General features: G+C 40.1%; 1 pseudogene; it reads left to right on the forward strand.

The window, feature by feature from the left end:
• Positions 1-4,185: 4,185 nt before the first annotated feature.
• LOC102812791 lies at positions 4,186-7,560 on the forward strand (annotated as a pseudogene).
• The last annotated feature ends 2,275 nt before the right edge of the window (positions 7,561-9,835 follow it).

The following is a 9,835-nucleotide window of genomic DNA, read 5'->3' on the forward strand; positions in this document are numbered from 1 at the left end:
CTGTTAACTAATGGTACATAGAGGGGATTATAATCATAGTAATGAAAGAAGGTGTATGATTTGTTGAATGTAAAACTGATGATATGTCCTGTAAACTTTCACTCAATCCACAATAAAAACCTTAAATTAAAAAAAAGAGAGAGAGAGAGATGGGGATAAGATTCTGGTGATTCAATAGTGAGTAACTGTTATGACTAATTGCAACTGTCACAATTATAAAGGTAGAAGTTTTGTAACAAAAATGGGGAGTAGTTAGTCTTATAGACCAGCAACAGAGGACCCTAGGACTATCAAGGGAGAAGAGCACAAGCGGAATGTGAGACCTTATCCAGAGAAGCAGTGACACCAGAGATGGAGACAGAGATGGGGACATGGTGAGAAGGAGCAGTTGAGGACTCTAGATTCATGAAATTAGAGGGACTGAGAGCTGGCAGCCAGGAGGCAGATTTGCAGAATGTGCCCTTTGGGTGGTTTAAGTTATTATATATGCCTGAGTGTTTGGGGGAAAAAAAAAAAAAGAGCTAAAATGAATAAAGAGAAATACTGTTAACTGAAGGTACATGGGGGGGGGGAGCTTATAATCACTGTCAAAATGTATGATTTGTTGAATTTAAAACTGATGATCTGTCCTGTAAACTTTCACTCAATTCACAATAAAAACTTAAACAAAAAAAAGTCATTGAGAAGACAAGAAAGAAGGAAAAGGTCAAAATGGATGTCAGAAGAGACACTGAAACTTGCTCTCCAGCGTACAAATGCTAAAGCAAATGGAAGAAATGAGCAGGTCCAAGAGCAGAACAGAAAATTTCAAAGATCAGCTAAAGAAGATAAAGCCAATATTACAACCAAATGTGCAAAGATCTGGAATCAGAAAACCAAATAGGAAGAACACATTTAGCATTTCTCAAGCTGGGAGAACTGAAGAAAAAATTCAAGCTTCATGAGATTCTCTGGGCAAATTATGGAACGATGTGGAAAGCATCAGGAGAAGATGGAAGGAATATACAGAGTCACTGTACTAAAAGGAAATGGTTTTGTTCAACCGTTTCAAGAGGCAGCATATGATCAAGAGCCAATGATGCTGAAGTAAGAAGTCCAAGGTGCACTGAAGGAATTGGCAAAGAACAAGGCACCATGAATTGATTGAATAAAAATTGAAATCTTTCAAGAAAGTGAGGCGTCACAGGAGGCACTCGCTCATCTCTGCCAAGAAATTTAGAAGACAGCTATCTGGCCGACTGATTGGAAGAGATCCGTATTTGTGCCCATTCCAAAGAGAGGTGACCTAACAGAATGCGGAAATCATTGGACAATCTCTTTGATATCCATGGGAGTACACTTTTGCTAAAGGTAATATAGAAATGGCTACACTCATACATTGACAGAGAACTTCCAGAGGTTCAAGCCAGATTCAGAAGAAGCCGTGGAACAAGAGATATCATTGCTGATGTCTGATGGATCTTGGATGAAAGCAGAGAATATCAGAAAGATGTTTACCTGTGCTTTATTGACTATGCAAAGGTTTTCAATTGTGTGGATCATGACAAGCTATGGACAACATTGCAAAGCATGAGTATTCCGGAACACTTAATTGTGCTCATGAGGAATCTGTACCTTGTCCAAGACGCAGTTGTTCGAACAGAACATGGGAACACTAAATGTTTTAAAATTAAGAAAGGTGTGTGACAAGGTTGTATTCTTTCACCATACTTATTCAACCTGTATGCTGAGCAAATAATCTGAGAAGCTGGGTTCTATGAAGAAAAACATGGCATCAGGATTGGAGGAAGACTCATGCAATATGCAGAAGATACAACCTTGCATGCTGAAAGTGAAGAGGATTTAAAACACAGCTTTCGGTATGGATTACATCTTAATGTTAAGAAAACAAAAATCCTCACCACTGGACCAATAAACAACATTCTTCTTATCAATGGAGAAAAGATTGAAGTTATCAAGAACTTCATTCTTCTTGGATCAACTATCAACACTCATGAAGGCAACAGTCAAGAAATCAAACAACGTACTGCAGTAGGCAAGTCTTCTGCACAAGACCTTTTAAAAGTGTTGAAGAGCAAAGATGTCAGCTTGATGACTAAGGTGTGCCTGACCCAAGTCATGGTATTTTCAATAACTTCATATGCATGTGAATGCTGGACAGTGAATAAGGAAGACCATAGAAGAATTGATGTCTTTGAGTTGTGGTGTTGGAGGAGAATATTGAAAGTGCTATGAGCTGCCAAAAGAACCAATAGATCGTTTTGGAAGAAGTGCAGCCAGAGTGCTCCTTAGAGTCCAAGATGGCCAAACTTCGTCTCTCATACTTTGGACATATTGTCAGGAGGGACCAATCACCGGAGAAGGATATCATGTTTGGTAAGGTGGAGGGTCAGAGATAAAGAGAAAGATCCCCAATGAGAAGGATTTGCCATCAATGGACTCAAGTGTAGCAACAGTAGTGAGGTTGGCCCAGGATCAGGCGGTGTTTTGCTCTGCTTGGCATAAGGTCGCTATGGGTCAGTACCAACTCGATGGCACCTAATAACAACAACAAACACATGAGTGGGATTCCTGGTGTGATGCTATGGGTTATGTTGCTGGACTGCAAAGTTGATTTGAACAACAAGGTTGACAGTTCAAACTCAGCAACTGCTCCTCAGAAACCGACTCAACAGCACTTAGCAACAAAAACATTCATGGATGAGTTGAAATGGACTAATATTAGCCATGTTGAATCTAACAAGCATATGATCTACTGTGCCAGGAAAGACAAATTGAAGAGGAATGATATCACATTAATTGTTAAAGAGAATACTTCAAGATCTGTCTTGAAGTATAACACTGTCAGTGCTAGGATAATATCCACAGACCCACAAGAAAGATCAGTCAGCATGACTATTATTCAGATTTATGTACATACCACTAATGTCAAAGATGACACAACCTTGCTTGCTGAAAGTGAAGAGGATTTGAAACATTTACTGATGAAAGCTTCAACATAAAGAAAACAGAGATCCTTACAACTGGGCCAATAAGCAATATGTATCATGATAAACAAAAGAAATATTGAAGTTGTCAAGAATTTCATTTTACTTGGATTCACAATCAATGCCCACAGACGCAGTAGTCAAGAAATCAAATCAGCTGTAAAGACAGATGTGTAACAAAAAGCGGGGAGTTGTTAATCTTACATTCCAGGAACAGAGGACCCTAGGGAAGGGCATGAGCATGTGTTTTCTCTTCTTGTCTCATCCAACAGGAGACAGCAACTGCAGCCATATAGCCAAGCTCTAGCTGTACCCTCTACAACTCCACCAGTTGTGCAAGAGCCAATACCAGCTGCTATACACTGGACCAATGACAACAACCAACATCAGCTAAATCCATCCTGAACTGAACTGTATGAACTGTGAACAGAGAGTAGCAGGCAAGCTCATCTCCTGATCACACCCACCAGGTGGCAGTTGGTAAGTACCTAAGAATATACCAACATACATTAATCAACTTAATACAAATACAACATTACCACAATGTCTCGAAAGTGGCAGACAATTTCTGTTCACATGAAGAAACAAAGCAGGGTGGCTTAAACAAATGGCCAAGAAGCAGAGCTAGAAAATGTTTTTGAGGGGAAAAAAGATATTGGAACTACCTGAAAAAGAATTCAGGAGAATGATATTTAGGTACCTACAAATTTTTGACCTGGTATGGTACTGTGGGTTAATGTACTGGACTGCAAAGTTGGTTTGATCCAAGGTCAGTGGTTCAAGCTCACCAACGGCTTCTCAGAAACCCTATACAGAACCAACTCAGTTGGGTCAGAACCAACTCGATGGCCCTTAACAACAACAACAAATTATTGACAGAAAGGTTCAAAGAAAACAAGGAAGAATTATGAAAAGTACTATAGGAACAATCAAACAAAATAGATAAAGGATTGGAGACAATATAAAACCTCAAACAGAAATCCAGAAGATTAATGTTAAAATATCAGAAAGGGTCAGTACTTTGGAATTTTCCCTAACATCATGAAAGATGAGAAGACAACCATTCAAGAAGCTGATTGAACCCCAAACAGGATAGACCCCAAAAGAAAATCACCATGATATATCATAATCAAACAAATCATAGACAAGGAAATAGAGCTAGACTATAGTGTTAATCTGAACGCATTCCCCCAGCATCATGTTTCACCTACTGATGAAATTCCTGCACAAGAAGATGAAGAAGTGGAAGCTAAAATTGCAGAGGTGAAACCTAAAGCTACAGGGGGTGTTGGGTGTGTGCCTGTCAGAAAATCAAAACAGAAATCTGCCTGATGAAGCAGTGGGATGTGGAAACAATTTTTTTAAATCCCTAAAACAGTCTATGAATGTGGGATCGCCAGGAGCCAAAATAAAGATATGTCTAAAGAAGTATCAGAAAATGTGAAAAATTTTTAATCCCCCAAGAAATCTTCCATTTTGACCAATGGGGAAACAACAACACAGTCTCCCAATTCAGAACCAAAATAGATTAAGAGAAAAATGGGGCATGCTGCTGGACCTGATACATAAAAAGTAAAAACTGAAGACAAAAAGGAATCTGAAGAGGGTGGTGTCAAGGCTCCTATAGAAACAGAAATGAGAGTGAAGAAGCCAGATGATGAGGAAGATGACAGTGAAGTGCCCAGCTTGCCCTGGGACTGATAGGAAAATAAAAGGATTCTTCATTGACTTCTCTAGCTAATCTTGTCAATGAAAACACTCTGAAGGTGTTAAAGAAACAGGCTTTACAAACATGACAGAAATTCAGAATGACCATTTCTGGAAGGCAAGGATGTTCTAGCAGCAGCAAAAACAAGCAGTAGTGGGGCTACAACATGCTCAGTTAAGGAGAATTTCTGCGGAACCTCTGCATTACATAAGACCATAGGGGGAATCCTGAACAGCATCCAGAATCTTCATAGGTGGGAAATTTCTACTTGAAAGGACAAACAAACCAGCCTGGAGCAGCTAGAAGAACAGAAGATACTTCTTGAAAGAAAGACCAACAGGAAAAATACAAAACAACATAGGCAGACTGGCTGATTACTACAAGAACAAGCAAGTTGCTCGCCCAGGAGACATCAAGGCAAGTGGTGGGGTCTCCTCAGAGCAAACTCCCATCCTAGACTAAGACTCAGTGGGAATACACATTCTGATTGGTGACCAAGTTGGTCACCGATAAGGGGAAGTGAAGAAAAAACAGTAATGAGGCTGCGAGCTAAGCCCTACAACATTCAATAGACTCTTGTGAACCCAGATGGAGAACTGGTTGGCCAGCAGTATTGCAAGACCTGGGGACTCTTGGGCCCAGAGTCAGTGACATAGCCACAGAGGATCAGAGTGGAAAGTGAAGTGTCCAGCTGATAAGAAGAGAGGTCATATGCACAAGAACACCCACACTTGCAGATAATACCCACTTGACCTAGCTTCAATGACTCAACTAGAAGAGTAGAGCTTCAAAGAGATCAACTAGAAGAAGAAAGAAGAGGAAAAAAAGAGTAATCTGATACAATTTGATGAACTTGACCTATACCTATGGATGCAGTAGCTCAAAAGAGGGAACAAATCTTTACAGTGAGAATCATTCCCACCACCTCCATACACAGAGTAGACAGGGATGGACAACTTGGACACTGGCTACCCAAAGTGGGGGTGCTACAAAGGCAAGAAGTGATTGGCTGACAAGCTTTCAAGAGGGAACCTAGATTCAGAGAGCATGGAGGAAGGTAGAATCTCCACTTAGTAGTATCCAATCTGTCTAGGCGGGGCTGATGAAAGGAAATGCGGATAGGTCTTTTGTGATACAATAGTGAATAATTGTTATCAGGACTGATAGTGAGGGTTGGAAATGTAAAGGTAGACATTTTGTAGCAAGGAGGGGAGTGATTAACTTTTCAGTCTAGGAGCGGAGGTCCCTGGGACCATCAAGGGAGAAGAGCAGAGAGTGGGACCCTACCCAGAGAACCAGTGATGCCAGAGATGGAGGCAGAGACGATGATGTGGAGAGATGGAGCAGCTGGTGACTTTAAACACAGAGAGGGAGAGGGGCTGTGTGCTGACGACCAGGGGACAGGCTTGTAGTGTATACCCTTTGGTTGGTTGATGATGCATGGAGGAGATTGTAATCATGGCAATGAAACGATATACAATAGGATGAGTGTAAAACTAATGTTTTCCTATGTAAACTATCACATAATTCACAATAAAACATAAACTAGCAGTAGTAAAACCCTGGCATTTCTCAAACCTGCAGTTGAACTTATTAAGCTAAAATTTGTGTCCAGGAATGGAACAGGAGTCCTTATCCTTTCACCTACTAGGGAACTAGTCATTCAGACTTTTGGTGGCCTAAGGACCTAGTGATGCACCACGCTCACATGTATGGGCTGACACAGGGGGCAGTAACAGATCTGGTGAAGCACAGACTTGCTAATGAGACCAACATCATCGTGGCTACACCAGGCCCTCCTCCTGGACCATATACAAAATACCCCAGGCTTCATATATAAAAATCTACAGTGTCTGGTTATTGATGAGGCTGATCGAATCTTAGATGTTGAAAGTGAAGAGGAATTAAAGCAAATTATTAAATGTCTGTCAGTACACAGACAGACCATGCTTTTTTGTGCCACACAAACTCGAAACATTGAAGATCTGGTGAGGATGTCTCTGAAAAAGGAGCCCTTGTATGTTGGTGTTGATGATGATAAAACCAATGCAACAGTGGATGGTCTTGAGCAAGGATATGTTGTTTGTGCCTCTGAAAAAAGATTCCTCCAGCTCTTAACATTCCTTAAGAAATACTAAAAGAATTTAATGGTGTTCTTTTCATCCTGCAAGTCTGTTAAATACCACTATGAGTTGCTGAACCACATTGATTGACCTGACTTGGCCATTCATACAAGGCAGAAGCAAAATAAGCAAAGAACCACATTCTTTCAGTTATCCAATGCAGATTCAAGGATATTGTTGTGTACAGATTTAGCAGCTCAACGGCTGGGTATTCCTGAAGTTGACTGGATTCTTCGGTATGACTCTTTGGATGATCCTAAGGAGTATATTCATTGTGTGGGTAGAACAGCCAGAGGTCTAAATGGAAGAGGGTGTGCCTTGCTCATTTTGCACCCAGAAGAATTGGGTTTCCTTCATTACTTGAAGCAATCCAAGTTTCCACTAAGTGAATTTGAATTTTCCTAGTCCAAAATTTCTAATAGTAAGCCTCAGCTTGAAAAAGAACTACTGCCTTCATAAGTTAGCCCAGAAATCATATAAATCATATATTCAAGCATATGACTCTCTTGCTCTGAAACAAATCTTCAATGTTAATAATTTAAATTTGCCTCAAGTTGCTCTATCACTGGGTTTCAAGATGCTTCCTTTCATTGATCTGAATGTGAACGGCAATGAAGGCAAACATAAAAAGTGAGAATGAGATGGCGGCTTCAGTTACCAGAAAGCCAAAAAGGTCAAAAAGTCCAAGATCTTTAAAAACTTTAGCAAGAAAACTCCTGAAGGCAGGCAGTTCTCACAATGAAGACATACCTCCTTTATCTTGAGCAACTGTTCCCAAATGGATTTTCTTCCCCTTATTCTAACATGGAAATGTTGGAGCCTTTAGAACTTGGACTGATTTATTCAGTTTAAATTAACTTGAACTTACAAGAACTGAGGACTGTTCCAGCAAATATTTTCTTATGGGGGAGTGGAGGAGAAATTTTTTCTTGGTTTCCCAAGGGCAAACAAAGGAATATTTTTGGTCTTTGTTGTAATGATAAAGTAATTTTTAAATATTTGCACCTTTAAAAAACAAAACAAAGAAAAGGAAAGAATCCTGACAGCAACTCAGGAAAAACAAAAATGTTGTCTACAAAGGAAAATCAATACGATTACACTGTGATTTCTCAGCAGAAACCATACAAGCAAGGAGGCACTGGGGAGACCAATACAAATCTCTGAAAGAAAAAAATTGCCAACCAAGAATCATACAACCAGCAAAACTGTCCCTCAAATTGAAATTAGAGCAATTCCAGATAGACAGAAATTAAAGGAATTTGTGAAAACAAAAACAAAAACAAAAAAACAGGTTAACTTTACAAAAAATACTTAAGGGAAGTGTTTCTGGATTGAGAACCAGCGACAGCAGATAAAACTAGGAAATGCCATATATAGCAATACCACCCAAAATTCAATCCAGATATAGAAGTATCCAAGGAGCTCTGGTAGCATAGTGATTACGAATCAGGCTGCAAACCACAAGGTCAGCAGTTCAAAACTACCAGCTGTTCCGTGGGAAAAAGATGAGGCTTTCTGCTCCCGTAAAGATTTACAGCCTCGGAAACCCTGTATAGGGTCGCTATGAGTTGGAACCGACTCCACGGCACATAGCAAAAACAACAACAACAACATAGAAGTATCCAAAGTAAAACTAAACAGAAAGACTGAAAATAGGGAATCAGAGATATCAATCCATAATGAAGAAAACAGCAAAGCAAAAGGAAGGAAAAGTATAATTATAAAACTTCAAATGGCAGGGAGAACAAACAAAATGGTGGATCGGGTGGAAGTGCAGTAAAGGAGCTCCACCAGCAACAACACAGAATACTCAACCAAGCAGGCTCAGGGAATGGTCCCAGAACTCTGAACCACATATAAAGGAATATTTAGAAGGTTGGAAGGCTTACAGCTGGGGGAATTTGTGGCAGAAGCAAGAAATCCATTGCTTTCTAATTCAAGACACTCAGCTGCTCCAGGAGCTGCCATCTTGAATGAGATCAAGCAAGGGAAGGATCGGAGTGGCCACAGACACCTGGCAGAACCGCAAAAATAAAGGTATGGACATTCTTCCCTTTTGGTAGCTGTTCATTGGTCCCCTGCTGTCTGTGCACCTCATTAGGGTGACTATAGGGGTGCCTGAGCTAGTGGGCACCCCAGCCCCACCCTTGGAGGGTTCTACTACACATGCGCACAGATCTCCTTGAAATTTTAAGAGACAGTTTCCAATTAAAACCGAATGGTCACAGCCAGCCCTGAACTGCTTACAACTAGAAAAAAAGCCTGAACGGGGATTGTGGAGCGGGACAAGCAGACAAAAGAGGAAATAAGCTGAAAATTAAATCCTAAATTACATCAAAACTACCAACAGGGGTATCTTGAAACTTCTCAGGAAGAATAGTGAAAAGGGAAGCCCGTTTCCTGATCACATCTACCTGGAGGCATTCAGAAAGCATAAAAAATACCAAAATATATACCCATCTAAGTTTTAAGGCCACAGATGCCAAAAAAACAGAAGCAGATGACCATATCTGCACATGTCCAGAAACAAGATAAAGTGACTGAGGCAAATAAGCTGGAAGTAGACCTACACTCTATACTGGAAGATTGGCAGGCTTTGGAAATGCCAGACAAGGAATTCAGAAAAATGATTATAAAATATATCAAAACACTATACAATGGAGTTGAGAAAAATAAGGAAGAAATCAGGAAAGTGCTATAGGAACAATCAAATAAGATAGAAACAACATTGGAAACAATCAAAACCTACAGAAAAAGGTCCTAACGATTAATACTAGAATATCAGAAATGGACAATACACTGAAAGGGCAAAGGAATAAAATTGAAGAGATAGAAGCCAGAACTAGTGCTCTCAACACTACTAAGATAGAAGAACAAACACGAAAAAGGACTAAAAAATCTGAAGAAGGCCTAAGATTCATGTTGGAGAACATGAAGAGGAATAACATAAGAATTATTGGCATTCCAGAACAGGAACAATCACACAAGTCCACAGAGGAGATAGTTGAAGAGCTTCT

Source organism: Chrysochloris asiatica, unplaced genomic scaffold (assembly GCF_000296735.1).
Source record: "Chrysochloris asiatica unplaced genomic scaffold, ChrAsi1.0 scaffold00079, whole genome shotgun sequence".
Classification (NCBI taxonomy): domain Eukaryota; kingdom Metazoa; phylum Chordata; class Mammalia; order Afrosoricida; family Chrysochloridae; genus Chrysochloris; species Chrysochloris asiatica.